Source organism: Apium graveolens, chromosome 3 (genome assembly GCF_009905375.1).
Source record: "Apium graveolens cultivar Ventura chromosome 3, ASM990537v1, whole genome shotgun sequence".
NCBI classification, from domain to species: Eukaryota; Viridiplantae; Streptophyta; class Magnoliopsida; order Apiales; family Apiaceae; genus Apium; species Apium graveolens.
Genome location: NC_133649.1, coordinates 54,587,822 through 54,610,116, shown reverse-complemented (window position 1 = coordinate 54,610,116; position 22,295 = coordinate 54,587,822).

Genomic DNA, 22,295 nt, shown 5'->3' with positions numbered 1-22,295 from the left:
TTGATGGCAATTAAGATGTGAGGAGATTTGGGTGAAAAAATGAGGGAGGAGAGATTGTGCGCGTGAAAGAATGAGGGAGGAGAGATCGTGCGGGTGAAAGCAACAGAGGTGGGGAGGTGGTGGGTGGGGGAGGGGTTATAAAACTTTTTTTTATATTTTTTTATGGTTTTTACTTGTAATCTAAAGATGATCGTTGGATTATGTTTTATAGTTAAATTTGGTACATTGATCTTATTCACACAGATCGCTGACATGGCAGTAAATTCTACTGTATTTGGTTGAATTTAGGAGTGTCAGTTTAATTAATTTATTATAATTAATGTATCTTATGATAATTAAAATTTCTCGTAATTTCAATGACATAAATAATATTATTATTTAATCTTTTTCTTAAAAAATATTATAATACTATTATATTATTATTTGTTTTAAAAACTCACTATTTTAGCTAAATTTTGAATATTTATCTTTTTTAACCATTTTAAGTTTTAACATCCCGTAGATCGTTCAATATTTGTTTATATTTTAAAAAAAAAGTATATTGAATGTAGCATGCGGGCATGCAACTCTGAATTTTTTGTTATAATTTTTTAAATTAATTACATAATTATTCAATTTTTTAAAATATAACAAATAAAATAAATTTAAATCAAAGTTATCTTATCACGTTTATTTTTGTACAAAATAAATTTCTAATTTTGTTGAATGTTATTAGTTAATTTTTTCTGTACTGGTCAAACTACCGGTTGTGTTAAAATAGAAAATCTAATACATTAATTTTTTATAAATATTTTATCATATCATTAAAATATATAGATCATGACTTTCGCATGGTTGGATCATTCATAAATAATTTTAAAAAAAATCGAAACATCAATATGGGATTCAACACTAGTAAGAAGTACTAGTCAAACTACTGGTTGACTGTTAAAATAACAAACCAAATACATTTATTTTTTTCTAATTTTTTTATCATATCCCTAAAAAATATAGATCTTGACATCCGTACAGTTGGATCATTAATACATAGTTTTTAAAAAATCAAAACATCAATTTGGGATTAAAGACTAGTAAGAAGTACTGGTCAAATTATTAGTTGACTATTAAAAGAGGAAACCAAATACATTTATTTTTTCTAAATTTTTTATCACATCACTAAAAAATATAGATCTTGACATCCATACAGTTGGATAATTCATAAATAATTTTAAAAAAATCAAAAATCAATATAAGATTCAACACTAGTAAGAAATACTGGTCAAACTACTGGTTGACTGTTAAAATTACAAACCAAATATATTTATTGTTTTATAAATTTTTTATCATATTCCTAAAATATATAGATATTGACATCTGTATGTTTGGATAATTAATACATAATTTTTGAAAAATCAAAATATCAATTTGGAATTAAAGACTAGTAAGAAGTACTGGTCAAACTACTGGTTGACTGTTAAAATAGTAAAGCAAATACATTTATTTTTTTCTAAGAATTTTATCATATCACTAAAATATATAGATCCTGACATCCTTATGGTTTGATCATTCATAAACATTTTTTAAAAAACCGAAACATCAGTATGAGACTAAACTCTCGTAAGAAGTACTGGTCAAACTAATATTTGACTGTTAAAATTACAAACCAAATACATTTATTGTTTTATAAATTTTTTATCATATCCCTAAAATATATAGATCCTGACATCCTTAAGGTTGGATCATTCATAAACATTTTTTAAAAAACCGAAACATCAGTATGAGACTAAACTCTAGTTAGAAGTACTGGTCAAACTAATAGTTGACTATTAAAATAGGAAACCAAATACATTTATTTTTTTCTAAAAATTTTATCATATCACTAAAATATATAGATCCTGACATCCTTAAGGTTGGATCATTCAAAACATTTTTTAAAAAACCAAAACATCAGTATGAGATTAAACTCTAGTAAGAAGTACTAGTCAAACTAATAGTTGACTGTTAAAATAGAAAACCAAATTAATTTAATTTTTTTCTAAAAATTTAATCATATCACTTAAATATATAGATCTTGACATCCTTAAGGTTGGATCATTCATAAACAATTTCTAAAAAATCGAAACATCAGTATGAGACTATGTTAAGAAATGAATAACACACAAGGGGGGGTAAATGTGTTTTACTGTTTTTGAGCTTTTCTTGAATGTTTATGGTTGAACAAAGTAAATTGATTCTTTAAGTGAAATGTGTTCATGCAAAATTTAAACTTGCAGAAAAATAAAGAACACAAATCTTCAAAACTCACTTAATTTTATATTAAAATTAGGACTGGTTTGCTACAAAATTTATAGGCTCTTTGTTGATAAAGAGCTTAGCTTCTACTTGAGAGTGTTACAAGAAATCTGATCTAAATTGTTACAACTGACTAACAACCAGTGTTAACTTTATAACTTAGTTAACTGCTGGTTTACATAGTGGATAATAAAATATGCTATTAGCTTTTCTAAACTGTCACTTATCATTTCTATTTATAGAAAAGCAGATCTTTCATTTCTGGCTTAGCATATCTTTAGCATCCCGTGTTCACTTTAATCTTCCTCTGTTAGTTAATCTTTGTGTCGATTTTGCACACACTTCAAGCTGCTTTTTGTAGACTTGTCAATCTAGCTGTTGGATTGTTTGTTGATTGTTTATCTTGGATATTCAACTGATATGTAATTTTGTACTTTGAGATTGTACCTCGAGATCTCCAGTTTAGGTTTATAAAACACTTGACATCCGAGCTCTCCAGTATTCTATGTTTAGTTTGGCTTGTAGAGGTCTTCAGTTCTCTATAAGAGATTTTAGGCTTGTCGAGATCTCTAGTCTTCACATCTTCATTTTGACTTATCGAAAACTCTTACATCTCTAGTGGCTTCTTGACTTGTCGATATCTCAGAGTTCTTCAGTCAACTTCACCTTATCGATATCTCAGAGTTCTCTAGTGAATTTTGACTTATCGATATCTCTGAGTTCTCTAGTGGAACTTGACTTATCGATAACTCAGAATTCTCTACTGAATGTAGACTTGTCGATAACTCTGAGTTCTCTAGTGAAGGAATGACTTGTCGATATCTCCAATCTTCAGTTCTTCAATTTGGCTTGTCGATATCTTCCTGAGTTCTCTAGTAGCTATCCTGACTTCTCGATAGAGTATTTTTCTCCAAACAGAAACTCAAAGCTTCTTCAAAATTCTTCTGAGACATGATATTCTTGATCTTCTTCCAGATAGAATCCTTAGGCTTGATACTATTTCAGGAAAAAAACTCAAGTCTGCTCCTTTGCATTTTTACAGACTTTAAGTGTTACAAGTACAAAATACAAATAAAAATAACAATACTACTAATAACCCCAATTTTTGGAATTTTTGAAACCCTTATGAATAGTGCTTTTGCTGAGTATGCGGAATAAGAAAACTTTTCATACCACACTATGTAGGGGTTCTTCTATTGTTATTCTGAGATCTTATTAGTACTTTATATGGGATATAAGTGTATGTAAAGATCGTCAGAATCCAAATTCGAACACTTTGATTTTTCCCGAAAATCTACCAGATACAGAAAGAACTGAGTATAAGGTAACAGAATAAAAAGGATTTAAATTCAAGGATTATAAGAGAGGATCATAAAAGGAATATAATGTATTGAGAAAGGTTAAGGAAACCTAAGTAATAAGATCCCAGGTATGATCCCTCAAACGATAAACGAAAATGAAAGTTAAGCGAACCGTATAACAGATCAGCGGTCATTAGCCAAATAATTAAAAGCTAATCAAAGAGATTAGTGGGGATGATGTCATCAAACCAATGAGAAGAGGACAAAGGAGGGAGGGTGACATCACATGGTGACATAAGCATGACCAAGCAAGTGTGTTGTTGGTTGAATTAGAACCACACAAAAGTTACCATGGTAAAAAGGTAATAAAACAAAACAAATCAAAAAATCAACCAACCAAGCCAACAATTCATTTTCACCAAAAACACAACATTTTCTCACCTTTCTTCTTCCATGCTCTCGGCTTTTTCTTCTTTCCCAAAGCAAGAAAATCAAAAATCAAGTTCCAAGCATTGTTAAATCACAAGGTAATTATCTAAGACTCCTTATGCATAATTATGGATATCCTATAAGTTTGAGCTCCTAAATCATTCACAATCTCTTCCTAAAAATCATGGAAGAAGATGGTGAATAGTGTTTTTCAAGAACTAAAAATTTTGTTCTTGAAGTTTTGTTTAGTTTAAGCTTGGATAAGGACTTTAAGGGTGATTCCGAGCCATTCTCTTGATTCTCCACTCTCCAAGGAAGGTATAACCCCTCCAAACCCTAACTTTATTTGAGTAATTAGGTTTAGTTTTGTTGATTTTAATTCATGGGAGGCTTGCTTGTTGTGAATGTAGAGATTAGTTAGTTTTGTGAAGTTTTGGAGTGGTAATTCTTGGATTGTTGATTAATGAACTTAAGTATAGTTTAAATTCATGTTTGAGAATAGTATAAATTGATAATTTGAGTTGTTGGGGCTGTTATGGTGAAGTATGGATGGAGTTGGGTTGTGATGTTGATTGTGGGTTGATTGTGGGTTGATTTGGAGTGGTATAAATTTGGGTAATCGCGTAAACATAGCCGTCGTAATGCCCGATTTACCATAGACTGTTTTTGTTCTTAACATCATAACCATTGAACTCACTGTTAGGTTTTGACCATTACCATTTTTAGATAGTTCATGTTACGAGCTTCGTTTTGATATGTGGTTCGTTTGAATTCGATGTACGGTTTAGGAGAAACGACCGTTTTAAGTAACGGCATTTCGCGACCGAACCATTACTCCTCGACTTACTTTGAAACCTTGGTTAAGGACTTTAAATGACTAATTGGGGTATAAAACAATTATGTTAAGTGGATTAGGCAGTTGGTAAGGTACTCGCGAAAGAATCGCCTTAAAACTCTTAATGGTTAATTTATTAAAAATGGTGGAGCCGAGGGTACTCGAACGACTTAGGTGATTCGTTAAGCGTAGGAGTGACCATAAGCAAACCTTAGGGTTCAATTGGTTAAAGTCTAGTTTCTTAAGCGACTGGGGTCTAATTCCAACTTATGTTGTTGTTCATAGGTTATCGGACCCACTCTAAGCTTAAGTCTATCCGGGAGCACTCAGGCAAGTTTTCTATCCGTTATACTGTTGTTGTGATGTATACATTTGTATATGCATTATCTTGTGATAGATGCATAATGGTTATTTAGAAAATTCTTGCGATATATTGTAGCATGTGATATGGTATATATGCATGCCTGTTTCGTATTCTTGATACATATATCTGTTGATTCAGTTGATAAGGCTAGAGATAAGCGGTAATTTTGCATATACCCTTAGTATAGGGGACTCAAAGGTGAATTTTTTTTCTAAAACCGGGAGTCGATGCTCCCGAGTATAATATATATATATTTATATATATATATATGAATAGTTTTTAAACTATGAATCAAATAAGGTTTATTCGATAACCTTATTTTATTAATGAATATTATTTTGAATATTCATTCGAGGGCTTATGACCCCGTTTATTTTATTATTGAATATTATTTTGAATATTCATTCGAGGACTTATGACTCCGCTTAATTTATTAATGAATATTATTATTTGAATATTCATTCGAGGACTTATGACTCTGATTATTTACTAATTATTATTCTTAATTTTATTAAAGAATAATGTGTCGATAATCAAACTCACTTTTGATTATTCAAATAAAGATAGTACTTTCGTATAAGTATATCTTTGGTTATTTAATATACATTGCAAGTATAAGTTTTAAAACTTCTACTTCAATTATTTTTATAAATATTATTCTTTATGAGAATATTATTTAAATAATAATATTCATATATTTTCTAATATATTGGGACTGATTTATTTTATTAAATCAGCATCACTCCAAACATTCTTAAAAATGTTTTGCGAGTCTTCAAAATGATTTTAAAAGTTAGAGCGGATCCCAAAAACTCATTTTTATATTTAAGATCCTCCTTTCGAAGGGGATTTAAATACTCGCTCAAAACCTGAGGGATCCGGCTCTGTGGTGTATTGTATATTCGCAACAAGGTTGCTATTTTGATAATAGAATTTTTGATTACTTACCCAACACTCGGGAAGTAAAATTCTTGGAACAAGTTAATCCATTAACAGGCATCGCCTGGGAAATATCGGTGAGTTCTCCTTTCCAACTAGATACGTCTTCTTGGTGGAGTCGTATCAACAAGTTTCTACTTGGGGAAAGGGGGAACGAGCTTTACGTTTCAGAGTCATGGATTTCATCTGAACTAGGAGTGGCGTAAGTGGTCGAGTGGCACCGACCCAGCCTTATTATATTGGCCCAAATGGCCCGGAAGTTCCGCTAAGACGGTCCATTCCTTAGGAGTCCAGTATTCGGTTGACAAGTAAATCCGACAGGTTCTCCTCTACATGTAGAAAATGGTGGGGTTGTACTACTGCGACTGATCATCGTAAGTGGTCTTCCTGGTGTGACAAACTCCAGTAATGAGTTCATCATCCAATTGGATATTTCTGCAACACTACCCAGAGCACTTCGATAGAAAGGCTACGGTTGGGCGATTGTTGAGTGTTGGCAGGGTCAAGTTTTCAAAATGATGTTTGCATCAAATGAAGTATCTCATAACTTCATTTTATTTTGATGATATTTTAAAGATTGATTCTATACAAGTTTTGTCTTGTAGCTTAATCTATGGGATGAACTATTTATACATTGAACGGTGGTAGTTCAAGTAGTATTCGGAAAAGATATAAGTATATTGTAATATCTTGTAACTTCATCTTTTAAACTTATATCTAGTTAATGATTGTCTTATGAATGACAAAGGTTTCAGAAAAATGTTGAGACAAGGTTAGATATATGAGATCACCTTGCAACGATATTTTTATACAGTTATACACTGGAACTCTGTGTGTATTATGCATGGAAGAGGACTTCCAAGATTTTGAAAAGTATATATGTATATATACTGAATATTTTGCGACTTCATCGCATTAAGATATCAGCTTGGTTCATTTCTTCTTGACCAAGACTTTCATGAGTACTATGAGAATGCTCATATATTGTTAATTATTATACATATTATTTCGGTGGGCTTGTTGCTCACCCTTGCTTTCTTCTTTCATCACACAACATCAGATAGACAAGATGAACAGGACCAAGCTCCCAATTCGCGAGCGGATAGAAAACGTTCTGCAGTTTGTTATAGGCGTTGATGTCGTTGTAGCTGAGGTAGGAACTACCAATAGGCTAGGCTTTCAACTTTTCATGTACCAGACTTATGTATCTTTATCAATTATAATAATGGCAAAGAAATGTAAATTTATTCAGAAACCCTTTTAAGGTGTAATGGCATATAATTTTGGAATAAAATGACTCGTGTTATTTTTGGATATTCATCTCTGAGACTATAACTTGTGGTGTGTGTGTTTATTATGGGGTCACAGTACAGAGTAGTTGATTATTTATTAAGATTGGGTGTTATTAAGAGAAATGGAACTCGTGACAAACCGGATCCCCGACCCCGGATTTGGGGTTGTTACAGACAAGATGTCTTAGTCTTGTTAAAATACATGCATGTCTTTTACAACAGACTAAACTCTATAAGAAGTACTGGTTAAACTAATAGTTGACTGTTAAAATAGGAAACCAAGTACATTTATTTTTTTCTAAATTTTTTATCATATCACTAAAATATATAGATCATGACATCCTTAAGGTTGGATCATTCAAAAATATTTTTTAAAAAACCGAAACATCAGTATGAGACTAAACTCTAGTAAGAAGTACTAGTCAAACTAATAGTTGACTGTTAAAATAGGAAACCAAATACATTTAATTTTTTTCTAAAATTTTTATCATATCACTAAAATATATAGATCTTGACATCCTAAAGGTTGGATCATTCATAAACAATTTTTAAAAAATCGAAACATCAGTATGGGACTAAACACTAGTAAGAAGTACTGGTTAAACTACTAGTTGACTGTTAAAATAGTAAACCAGATATATTTATTTTTTTCTAAAAATTTTATCATATCACTAAAATATATCGATCCTGACATCCTTATGGTTGAATCATTCATAAACATTTTTTAAAAAATTGAAACATCAGTATGAGATTAAACTCTATTAAGAAGTATTGGTCAAACTAATAGTTGATTGTTAAAATAGGAAACCAAATACATTTATTTTTTCTAAAAATTTTATCATATCACACTAAAATATATTGATCTTGACATTTGTATGAAGTACTAGTCGAAAATAATCGAAAATAGTTAAATATATGTAAAAATAATAAAAAGGTAATTACAGATCTAGGATGAACATATTCTTATGGTCTATTTACATATTTTAGCAATATTTTTAATAATAATTTTATTTTTCTAATTTTTTTTCAAAAAATTATTTTTTAAAATTTTGAGCTAATATTTGGCTCCAATTTTTCCCTCTAATTTTTCTGGCTGGAAAATTTCATTCGCGGGAAAGTTCCCTCTAATTTTTTTGGCGTGGCTAAATTCAACTGAAATCAGTCATATTTAAAAACAGTTGTATTTAGGCAGTTGCATTTTGGAGGGGCGGCTAAATACAACCGTTTAGAGTTGCAATAGATGTCGGTTGTAATTATCCGGTTGTATTTAGGCGTGGCTAAAATAGACCGAATTCGGTTGAATTAAGTATAATGGCTAAATTCAACCATTTTCGGTTGTAATTGAATTCTGTTGTATTTAGTCGGTTGTATTTTTTCTAAATTCAACCGCCTAAATACAACCGTTTTTAAATATGACTGATTTCAGTTGAATTTAGTCGCGCCTCTTAAATTCAACCAGATATGGTTGTATTTAATCTAGTTGTATTTATGCAGTTGTATTTAGCCTTATTTTCTTGTGATGCCTAATCTCCTTGTTGGGCCTAATTGTCTTGTTGGGCCTGGCCCCTAACAAGTATAACAGGTTGTGCAGGTAATCAACCAATAACATTTACAAGATCTATTCTATTAGAAATATATTATGATAACTATATAATAGATATGTGTTGGGAATATGTTCTGAACTTGATGATTACATTAACAAAATACCTTAGTAGATTTAACTTAGTGAAAAATGTAGCACTCGACGGATGATCAAATGTAGTCCCGACGGATGACTCAATATAGTCCCGACGTATGATGATTTGACATCCATCGAGTGAGTAGCTTATGTAACAACAAGTATTGTAACACATTTCTGTGAACACCTTTGTATAGATCCTATAGTAGCATATAAGTCATGTTGACTATTATTAGATATAGAGAATAGGCTGATTAATTGTAAATATAAGATGTCTTGTAATTCTGCATAAGTGAAATGAAGTCAAGTGTCAAATAGTTACCCGACGGATGATCAACAAAGCTACCCGACGGATGATCAACAAAGCTACCCGACGGATGATCAACAAAGCTACCCGACGGATGATCAACAAGGCAACCCGACGGATGAGAAGCATGTACTCGACGGATGATCAATTCAAACATCTGTTGATAGTGACAAGACTGTCACATGCGTTGGGTGTTTATAAAAGGAATGTGGGAGCCTGTTTAACAGGAAATGAAGAACAAATAAGCATTACCATTTCCATGCAAGTTAAGAAGATTTTCAAAGATGCAGGAATAGAGTAGTGAAGTAGCATGGAGTTTGACTTGATAGTTTTGTTTTATTATCCTTTCTTATTACCATGTAAACTTGGTGATATATAAACCAAGTGTAGCTAGTGAAATAAATAACTAATCAAATACTTTTTGAAGAGAAATAGCAAAAGCTGTAACTGTTAAGAATTTCTCTGTAGTTTGTTTGTTCACTTGTAAAGCAGCTGTGAGACAATTTGTTCTTCACAGAGTTCTTAAATCAATATATATATATACATATATATATATATCTGGTGGATACTTTCAAATCCATCAGAAAGTTTTAAAAACCTGTGTTTTTATTACTTTGTGTTTTTGATTTATTTAACTTGTGATTCCGCACCTTGCAAATCAAAACACTTATATATATAGTTTGAGTTAGAACATTTTATAGTTCAAGAAAAAGTTTACTAGAATTACATTCAACCCCCCTTCTGTAATTCTTGCTTCATTGTTAGGGACTAATAATTGGAATCAGAGCAAGCTCTTGAAGCACAAAGAGTTTAAAATCACAACAAAAGCAAGATGAATAAGATAATTACCATCACTGGAAGGTAAAGATGCATCTTCATTTACTTTCTCAAGATGAGGCCTATGTGGATTGCATAGAGAGAGGTCCTCATGTACCAATGAAAGCTGCAACTGGAAATGAGCCATCAGTTCCCAAGCCAAGGCATGAATGGTCAGATCCTGATATTGAACATGTCAGGAAAGACAAGAAGGCCATGAATATCTTATTCAAAGGAGTTGATGGTGACATGTTTGACAACATCATCAATTGCAAGACAACCAAAGAGGTTTGGGACACCATTCAAATAATTTGTGATGGCACTGAACAAGTTAAAGAAAACAAGATGTAGTTACTAATTCAGCAATATGAGCATTTCTACTGTGAAGAAGGTGAAACTCTCACTGATATCTTTAGTAGATTTCAAAAGCTACTAAATGCTCTGAAGTTGCATGGAAGAGTCTACCAAACCAAAGATTCTAACCTCAAATTCCTGAGATCCCTTCCAAAAGAATGGAAACCAATGACAGACTCCTTGAGAAATTCACAAGAATACAAGGATTTTACACTAGAGAGACTGTATGGCATTTTAAAGACTTATGAGCTTGAAATAAAGCAAGATGAAAGAATGGAGAAAGGGAGAAATTAAGGAGGGTCCATTGCACTGGTTGCTGAGTTAGAGAAAGAGAAGGAGATGAAGATAGAAGCTGTTGAGTCCACTTCAAAGGTCTATGAAAATAAGGGCAAGGGGCTGGTAGCAGAAAATGAAGATTTTTTGAGCCAAGATGATATGGATGATATTGATGAACATCTTGCATTTCTTTCCAGAAGATTTGCCAAGCTCAAGTTCAAGAAGAACTTTGGAGCAGCTAAGCCAAATGGAAACATGGTGGATAAATCAAAATTCAAGTGTTTCAAATGTGGCTTGGCAGGGCACTTTGCTAGTGAGTGTAGAAAGTCAGATTCCAGGAAAAAGAAGTTTGAGCCTGTGGATTATAAACAAAAGTATTTTGAGTTGCTCAAACAAAAGGAAAGAGCTTTTATTATAGAAGAAAATGACTGGGCAGCAGATGGTTTGGATGAGGATGAAGATGCCAGCCATGTCAACCAATCCCTAATGGTCAAGTCTGATGAAACAGAAACAAGTTCTTCAAGTAATCAGGTAATCACCACTAACCTTGCACATTTATCTAAAGCTGAGTGTAATGGTGCAATAAATGACATGTCTATAAAATTATATCATTTGCATGTTACACTTAAGTCCCTCACTAAGGAAAATGCTAAAATCAAAGAAAATAATTTGTTTTTAAGTGAGAGGAATAATGTGCTAGAGTCTCAGTTTATTGAATTTGAAAAATTGAGAATAAAATGCAAGATTGCTACGGAGGAATTGACTGAGTCCTTGAAGAAAGAAGAAATTTTGAAGAAGCAGCTTGATTGTGAACAGGAGGTGATTAAGGCATGGAAATCATCTAGAGATGTCCATGCTCAAATCACCAAATTTCAAGGTATTGAGTCCTTCTGTGATGCAGCCTGGAAAAAGAGTAAAGAGAAGCTGGAATCTAATTTGGTTGAAGGATTGCTAACAGATGTAGACTCGATGGACGATGAGAGTCATCCATCGGATAATCAAAAAGGTTATCCGCCGAGTGACATAAACCTCATTCGTCGGCTGTGAGCAAACCTGTGAGTAAAGCCAAACTTGCTAAGTTAAATGAAAAATATGGATTAGTTTCCAAAAACTTTATTTCAGGAGAATCGAGTCAAGTGAAGAAGGAGAAGAAAGTGAACTTTGGTCATCTGTCCATCAAGCAATTGAATGACAGATTAAAAAACTTTTGGAGATGACAGCAAGGGTTATACTGTGGGATATGGCTTGATTTCAAAAGACAATGTCCTCATTGAGGAGGTTGCCTTAGTGGATGGTCTCAAGCACAATTTGTTGAGTATCAGCCAGCTTTGTGATAAAGGCAATTCAGTAACCTTCAATACAGAAGCCTGTGTTGTGACAAACAAGAGGAGCAACAAAGTGGTTCTCACTAAAGTGAGAAAAGGAAATGTGTACCTAGCTGACTTCAACTCATCAAATGCAGAATCTGTTACTTGTCTTCTCAGTAAAGCAAGTCAAGATGAAAGTTGGCTATGGCACAAGAAGCTATCCCATCTAAACTTCAAGACCATGAATGAGCTTGTAAAGAAAGAACTCGTTAGAGGTATTCCTCAAGTGGAGTTTTCTAAGGATGGACTATGTGATGCTTGCCAAAAGGGAAAGAAAATCAAAGCATCATTCAGAAAGAAGCTTGATTCAACAATTGAAGAACCTTTGCAGCTGCTACACATGGATTTGTTTGGACCAGTCAATGTGTTGTCCATCTCAAAGAAAAGATTTTTCCTAGTAATTGTAGATGATTTCTCAAAGTTCTCTTGGATATATTTCCTAAAGTCTAAAGATGAGGCTAGTGAAATCATCATCAATCACATAAGGCAAGTCAACAATCATCCTGATTTCAAAGTTAGAAGAATCAGGAGTGACAATGGAATTGAGTTCAAGAATTCTGTCATGAGAGCATTTTGTGAAGAAAATGGTATTATGCATGAGTTTTCAGCAGCAAGAACACCACAACAAAATGGAGTAGTAGAAAGAAAGAACAGATCACTTATTGAAGCTGCAAGGACAATGCTTGAAGAATCAAAGTTACCAACATACTTCTGGGCTGAAGTTATAAATACTGCATGCTACACTCAGAATATTTCTTTGGTTAATCAAGAAAAATGCATGACTCCCTACCAATTATTCAAGAACAAGAAGCCAACTCTAAATTTTCTTCATGTCTTTGGCTGCAAATGTTATATCTTGAGAAATTAAACTGATCAGAATGGGAAGTTTGATGCTAAAGCAGATGAAGGAATTTTTGTTGGATATGTTGTTGGTAAAGTATACAGAGTCTACAATCTGAGAACCAACATTGTTATGGAATCACTACATGTTGTGTTTGATGATAAAAACATTGAAGGACTACAAGATGGAGATTACCATGAGAGCCTCAAATTTGATAATGTGGAGATGGTTAGTGATGACAGTGATGATGAAAGTGATCAAGAAACTACAACTAAGGATAATGCAGAAAAATCTACAACCAATAAAGCTAATAACTCAACATCCATCGAGTTACAAAATACTTCATCCGTTGGTAGACAATCTGCATCATCCATCGGGAGACAATCAGCTTCATCCGTCGGAACTCAAAATACATCATCCGTCGGGTCATCAAAAGAAGCTAAAAGTCAGAATAGATCACTTATAGAAAGTTCCTCTTTCACAAATCATAGATTTACAAACTCAGGGGGATTCTAACAATTAAAACTCAATCACACATCAAGACAATAATGAGGCCTCTTCATCTAGAGCTAATCTACCTCAACAAAGAAAATGGACAAAAGATCACCCCTTTGAGCTCATCATTGGTGATGTATCTTCTAGAGTTTAAACAAGGAGAGCAACTCAAGAAGAATGTCTATATAGCAGTTTCCTATCTAAGGAAGAACCAAAGAAGGTAGAAGAAGCTTTGTTGGATCCTGATTGGATTTTAGCTATGCAGGAGGAGCTAAACCAATTTGAAAGGAACAATGTTTAGAAGCTGGTACCCAAGCCTAAAGAAAAGAATTCAATAGACACCAAATGGGTATTCAGAAACAAGATGGATGAAAATGGCATAGTAGTTGGGAACAAAGCTAGATTGGTTGTTAAGGGTTATTGTCAACAAGAAGGAATAGATTTTGATGAAACCTTTGCTCCTGTTGCAAGACTTGAAGCCATCAGAATCTTCTTAGCCTATGCAGCCCATGCCAATTTCAAGGTCTATCAAATGGATGTCAAGAGTGCTTTCCTAAATGGAGATTTGGAGGAGGAAGTCTACGTTAGTCAGCCTCCTGGTTTTGAAGACCCAAGTCTACCTGATCATGTATACTATCTTTTGAAAGCACTCTATGGATTGAAGCAAGCACCTAGAGCCTGGTATGACACTTTGTCAAAGTTTCTTTTAGAGAATCACATCACTAGAGGTACTATAGACAAAACTTTATTCTTTAGAAATGTTAATGGCTCTAGCATACTTGTTCAAATTTATGTAGATGATATTATTTTTGCCTCTACAGATGAAATACTTTGCAAAAAGTTTGCTAAATTGATGCAAAGTAAGTATGAAATGAGCATGATGGGAGAACTAACTTACTTTCTTGGTTTGTAAGTTAAGCAAGTTAGTGATGGAATATTCATTAGTCAAACTAAATACATTTATGATCTTTTAAAGAAGTTTGAACTAATGGATTGCACATCTGCAAAACTCACATGGCCACTGCAACTAAACTTGAATTAAACACTACTGAAAAGTCTGTAGATATTTCAAGTTATAGAGGCATGGTTTTGATTTAACTAGTTATTCAGATGCAGATTATGCAGGTTGTAGAATTGATAGAAAAAGTACAACAGGAACCTGTCAATTTCTAGGAAACAAGCTTGTGTCCTGGTTTAGTAAAAAGCAAAATTCAATTTCTACTTCTACAGCAGAAGCTGAATATATTGTTGCTGGAAGTTGCTGTGCACATATTTTATAGATAAAAAAACAATTGTTAGACTATGGTCTGCAAGTGGAAAGAATTCCTATTTTCTGTGATAACATAAGTGAAATTTCCATCACTGAGAATCCAGTACATCATTCAAGAACAAAGCACATAGACATCAAGTACCACTTCATAAGGGAACATGTAATGAATGGTACTGTGGAACTACATTTTGTTCCAAGTGAAAAACAGCTTACAGATATATTTACCAAGCCACTGGATGAATCCACCTTTTTAAGGTTGGTAAGTGAGTTAGGTATGCTTAATTACTCTTGAATCCTTTCAGATATTTTGCAAGTTGTAATGCAGCCAGAAAGTTAATTGATTTTTCAGTCCTGGATGAAATTTTGGCTAAGTCAAAATTTACATCCCGACGGATGATCATTATCCATCAAGTTCGATCATTCGTCGGAATACAAATTGTTAATAAAATCAATTATTTTTCTAGAATTTTTATAACTCGACGGATAACTGTTTATCCTCATCCATCAAATTGTCTAAATCCTAGCCGTTAATTTTCTGAACATTATCCATCGAGTATACTTACAGTTTGCAAGCATAACACGACGGATACGTGATGGAATTTTTACAGTTTATTTTCTCTTAACGACTATTTTGGGCAATTTTAATTGGTCACTTTATTCTACTTTATTATTTTTGACAGTTTTTCTTTGGGGATATAAAAGCAGAATTCATTTTTATTTCTTTTCTTTTATCATTCTCAATTCATCTGCTCTAACTTCTTTCTTTCTCAAAAGCAATTACCCTCTCTCTCTCTGCAATTTTTACTCTCTAACAATGACACCAGTCGTCAAAATCATGTCTCAAACTGGCTTTATCTATGAGAAGAACAATTTCACGGCTCTAGTGAACAAGGGGATTCAACAGTCTGGCGACTACCATAAAATGATGGATTTTGTGCAAGGCTGTAAGCTCAAATATGTCATGCTAGAGTCTCCCACTATCTACTGTGAGGTTGTGGAGGAAATATGGACGACTGTAGTGTACAACTCAACTTACAAGACCATCATTTTCACTATTAAAGGTAAGGAATTATGTGTTAATAGTGACATTGTTAAAGCATGCTTTAGGATTCCTGATAATACTGTCTCTACTCCACACACAAACACTGATAGTGTTAACATGTTAAACTCCATGGGTTATGCACTCACCATCTCTAAATTAAGTGAAATTAAGAGATTGGGTCTTAGGAAAGAATGAAGTTTCCTGTGTGATGTAGTTACTAAAGTATTTTCTGGAAAAATTAGCAATTTTGATTCTGTTAATATCTCCATGCTCAACATGCTTTACATGTTAGTAACTGATAAATACTTCAATTTTAGTGATCTAGTCTTGTTTGAGTTGGGGTTTAAGTTAGGAGAGCTTAATAAGATGGGTAAGAGTGTTTATTATGTTAGATTTTTCATGATACTTGCTAACCACCTCTCTGAGGATATTGTGCTTGAGAACCCAACCAACAAGTTAAACTCTTGGGTTCAAGAGAGAAGAATTATTGCAGATCTCAATAGAGCAGATCACCACAAAGAGGTGCCACTCTTCTACTTTCCAGTAATGGAGGCACCTCAGGTAAGTGAGGTAATTTCAACTGTCCCTACTCTTCCAACCTCAAACAATTCTTTGCCTTCTAGTATAGCAATGGAATCTGTGTCAATGACCAGACAGATGCCTGCCCAAGCTACCAAAACCAAAGTTCCAAAACCAAAGACAAAGAAAGCCCCCTCTGGTGTCTCTCAAAAGATGCCAGTTATAAAATCCACTAAACACAAAGAAGGGAGTGTGAAGGTGGAAAGACAGGTGAGGGACAGGGTGAAAATCAAAGAAGCCCTAAGGATAAGGATGGTGAGCATAGTGTACCCAAACCAAGCCACACCACAGTTTCCCAACAAACTGCGGTTGTTAATAAGGATAAAAGATCAATTCTTGTTTCATCATCCCAAAAGGATGTAAATATTGAAACAAGCTCTCAACCAGGAGCATAGGACAAAAGGGGTAGGGACACAAGTTCACCACAAACCTACACAAGAAAGAAGAAATCTAAATCCCTTGAGGATGCACAGGGTACACACACAGTGCAAACTGGAGCTAAAGACCTAGTCACTGCACCATCTCAAAGTTAAATTGATGTGGCTCCAACAAATGTGGAGTCACAGCCAAAATCTGTACAAATTGAAATACCTCAAACACCAAATTCTCTCACACACTCTTTGGATGTTGACATGATTCAAACATCACAACCATATTCTCCATCTTTAACTCTGTTGGAGAAGCCAAAATCCATGCAAGTGAGCATCATCTTCTAGATGATTTGTTGGCTCACTTGCCATTTCTTTCTGAGACTGTTGAGACATATGTACCAAAATTTTCATCAATATGCACAGAGTCCATAATAGTCTCCATTCCAAACTCATTCATTTCTACTCACTCGATGGATATTGTTCATCCGTCGAGTAGTGATTGTATCCCGACGGATGTGCCTAACAGCAGTCATCCGTCGGATAGTCAAATTACTAACCCGATGGATATTTCTCATCCGTCGGGTGTCGCTGCATAACTTTGAAGTTCAACTATAGTTACAAGTGCAGATGACTTAGTAATTGTGCAATCACTATTAGGATTGAGGGAAGGTAGTGACTTGAGTGAGAGTCTGGGTTACTCCCAGGAAAAAGGAGAGAAAAAGAGTGATCCAATGCAGTCCATTTCTTCAGGACTGGAAAAAGTGAGTGTGAGGAGTCCCACCTTAGATGGTGAAGGTAAGGGTGTGAGGGTGGGGAGCCAAGGTGAGACCTTGATGCAAGAAAAGAGAGATAATAAGAGAAATGCAGGTACTGGAGATATAAGGGTGGATGTCATTGTAAGTGAGTTAATGAATGTCCAGGATGCAGACAAGGAGGGACTATCTCAGCAAACTCAAGCTATTATAGATTCCACCTCCTTAGATGCTGAGACATTTACTCACCTTATTCAAGCCTATCAACTTCTAGCTGGACAGGGCAATGACAATGCAAAAAGAATGCTCAATTTGGTGCACACCACACAGTCAATGCAAAGAGCTAAGGATGCCATCATAGCTTTGCCCTCAACAGCTGGTGATGTTGATTATGAGACTGGTGGCTCAGAAGAATTCTTTGGAGGTGAGGGTGGAGATAGTGAAGAAGAGTCATTGGACATAGGGGGAGAAGTAGACCCTAGTTCCAGATCAAGCATGCCATCATGGGCCTTCTCCAAGAACTATGATGATCACCATTTCAAGACCACACTCATCCAACTTATCAGCCAAACACAGTCTGCACTTTAATCAACCACAAATGCTAGCACCAAGAAGCTTCTACAAGCACATCTTGCTTCTCTCCAACTAGAGCAAATCTCTGGCTACCAACAAAGTCAAAATGTCTCCCTCATCAAAAATGAAGTTGATCAACTTAAGAAATACATCTCTGACAAGTTGGAAGCTAAACTTCCAGAAGCCACAATGCTTGACATCAAAAGACAGCTCGGGAAAATCTCTGATCTTGCAACCAAGGTGGATTCCCTGGACAAAAGAATGGTTGCTATGGAAGCTTCTCTTACAGCAATCCATCTACACCAAGCTCAACAAACAGACTTACTTCAGAAACTGGTGGCTGCACAGACCTCCTCCTCTACTCAACTTGCTGATAACAAAAAGGGGGAGAAAGAGAGTTCTAGGAGTGAGGGGGAGCAAAAAGTGCTTAACATTCAAGTGAGTAAAGCAATTGTGCCAATAATTGTTTTCACAAAGCCACCAGCTAAAGATAGCATTGATCTAATAAATGAAGCAGCAACCACTTTGAGAGCAGCTGAGAAGAAGCAGTTTAGTCCAATCAACTGGGAGAAAATTGATGAGGATATTCAAAAGAAATTTGGTCTAGCAAAGAAGCCAGAAAAATCAGTCATTCATCACTCTCAAGTCAGGCAAATTTCTGTGAATGATATGAGCATGAACTATCTGGAAAGAGGCCAGACATCCTGCATCAAATCCCCAAAGGTAGATCTAATCATGAAGCCAAAGGTGAACTACCCAAAATCTTCACTAAAGAACCCTTTGGACACAGTATATGAGACTCCAAAGCCTGATGAGAAGAAGCTGTTGGCCAGGTCTATAGTATTCTACAAAGATCCTGCAGATTCAATTCTAAAAAGGAGAATTATCAAGATTTTCAGAAATGGTAAGGAAATTTGTGTGGTGACTGGACACCCTCAATTTGTTGAAGCAAAAAGGGAAGAAAAGGCAAGATTGAAGCAAGAAAAGAAGCAAGTTGCTCTAGATGCTAAAAATCTCAAACAAAAGAAGGAGCAAGCTGCTATCTTGGCCAAGTTGCAAGCTGTGAAACCCATACAACAAATTTATGCACAACCATCTGTAATTGCTGAATCTCAAGATCAAGTAGTGCAAGCTGAACCTCCACAGACAAAGAAACCAAGGTACAAGCAAAGAATCAAGAGAAAATTGGATTTCAGTGATGAGGAGATGGAAGAATACTTTCCCAAAGAGTCTACTTCTACAACAACTCAGACATCCATGCCTTCTGTGGCACATGAAGAATTCAAGATAGATCCATCCAAGAATTTCCATGGTGAACCTATCATTCCAAAGGATGAGCCAATAGACTGGGATAGTCTACCGATTCCTGAACTCAATCTACCTCATTTCATGAAGCCAAAAAAGACAAGACCAGAGAAGTCAAGAAAGTGAAGCCCTCAACTCTCAGATCCAAGTCCATAACCAAAGCTCAAACCAAGGTCAACAAGGAAGATATCATGTACATCTGTGACATCAAGGAATTCTCTGATCTAAACCTCTATCTAGATGAACTGGAAGAAGTTAAAGGGATTGATGCTCACAAGAATCTACCTGAAAGGTTAGTATTCAAGTACAAGGGAGGAAAAGAGATATCATGGCCACTTCAAAGGATTCATCAAGAAAGCCAATCTGTACTGATAAAAGTTTATCCATCCTTCAAAAAGAACTTTGGATTCAATGTGACAGCTAGAAGATTAGTTCTAAAGAAGATTGAAGAACTGAGGAGTATTAGAGCCAAAGATGCACTCCCGAAGATTTAACTATTCCTTACACAGGGAGTAGAGTGCATCTAAGACCCTATTGGCTGATGGAATTCATGGATGATAGGGGGTTAGAAGATTCTTCAAATTAGAGGACCAGTTGAGCATCTCTAGCAATGAGACTCTTCTATAAATGCAAGGAATTCTAGATCTCTCAGAATCTGATGAACTTGAATTCCACAGACAGCTCCAAAATCAGATAGAAGAAAACAACAAGAGGCTTGGGAAGAAATCAAGACAATCAAGGAAATAGATCAATTTGCTCAGACTAAAGAAGCACCTTGAAAAAGATTGTGAGCAAATCTTTGTACACTTTGCCTTATAAATTTTTCAGTAAATAATGCAGCACTTTTCAGTTTTATCTACTACCTTTTAAATCTGTTAGGGTGTTTTGTTATCATCAAGTTTCTCTTAATTTATGGCTACAATTCTAGTAGGCATAAATTGGGGGAGATTGTTGGTAATATGTTGTGAACTTGATGATTACATTAACAAAACACCTTAGTAGATTTAACTTAGTAAAAAATGTAGAACTCGACGGATGATTAAATATAATCCCGACGGATGACTCAATATAGTCCCGATGGATGATGATTTGACATCCATCGAGTGAGTAGCTTATGTAACAATAAGTATTATAACACATTTCTGTGAACAACTTTGTATAGATCCTGTAGTAGCAAATGAGTCATGTTGACTATTATTAGATATGTAGAATAGGCTGATTAATTGTAAATATAAGATGTCTTGTAATTCTGTATAAGTGAAATGAATTCAAGTGTCAAATAGCTACCCGAAGGATGATCAACAAAGCTACCCGACAAGTGATCAACAAAGCTACCCGACGGATGATCAACAATGCAACCCGACGGATGAGAAGCATGTACTCGACGGATGATCAATTCAAACATCTGCTGACAATAACAAGATAGTCACATGCGTTGGGTGTTTACAAAAGGAATGTGGGAGCCTGTTTAACAGGAAATGAAGAACAAAGAAGCATTACCATTTCCATGCAAGTTAAGAAGTTTTTCAAAGATGCTGGAATAGAGTAGTGAAGCAACATGGAGTTTGACTTGATAGTTTTGTTTTATTATCCTATCTTATTACCATGTAAACTTGGTGATATATAAACCAAGTGTAGCTAGTGAAACAAATAACTAAGCAAATACTTTTTGAAGAGAAATAGCAAAAGCGGTAACTGTTAAGAATTTCTCTGTAGTTTGTTTGTTCACTTGTAAAGCAGCTGTGAGATAATTTGTTCTTCACAGAGTTCTTAAATCGATATATATATATATATATATCTGGTGGATACTTTCAAATCCACCAGAAAGTTTTAAAAACCTGTGTTTTTATTACTTTGTGTTTTTGATTTATTTAACTTGTGATTCCGCACCTTGCAAATCAAAACACTTATATATATAGTTTGAGTTAGAACATTTTATAGTTCAAGAAAAAGTTTATTAGAATTACATTCAACCCCCCTTATGTAATTCTTACTGTATTGTTAGGGACTAACAATATGTGAGAAAGAGAGAGATCAAGAAGAGAATATTGTATTTATTCAAGTGTATATTCAAGCCTACCTTTGGCACCTATTTATAGATGAATAGATGGATGTTACAAGATATATGAAAGGCCAACGGACATGAGTTATAAGAACTAGAAAGCCAAGAGTTATAAACTAGAAAGTCAAGAGCTTTATTCTAGAAAGTTCTAAGGACATCCATATTATAACACTCCCCCTTGGATGTTCAATTTTCAATAATCGTGCCTCGTTAAAACCTTTCTAGGAAAAAAACCCTTTTTGGAAAAAAAAATCCTAGTAAAGGAAAAAGAGTACATCGATTTTAAAAATTTATTTAAGGTCTCTGAGCCGACGCATCCCTATCTTATGTACCAATCTTTCATAAATTATTGGCGGCAATGACTTGGTAAATAGATCTGCAAGATTGTCACTTGAGCGAACTTGACTTGTTAAACTCTAATTTCTCCATTTTCTTGAAGCTCATGTGTGAAGAAAAACCTCGGTGATATGTGTTTAGTTTTATCTCCCCCTTAGATGACTCATAAGAACACCATGCCTTGTTAAAACTTTAATAGGAAAAACCCTGTGGGAAAAACCCTAGTGAAGGAAAAAGAGTACATGTGTTGCACATGTAATAATGAGCGTATTATATCCCCCCTCATTTTGACATGACTATGAATATCAACATAGATCTCGAAGTCTGCACATCCTGATCATGTGTACTAGTTTCTCGAATGAAGTGGTAGGAAATGCCTTTGTGAAGAAATCTGCTGGATTCCTTTAATCATCATTCCTTTCATATGATACTGCCTCGTT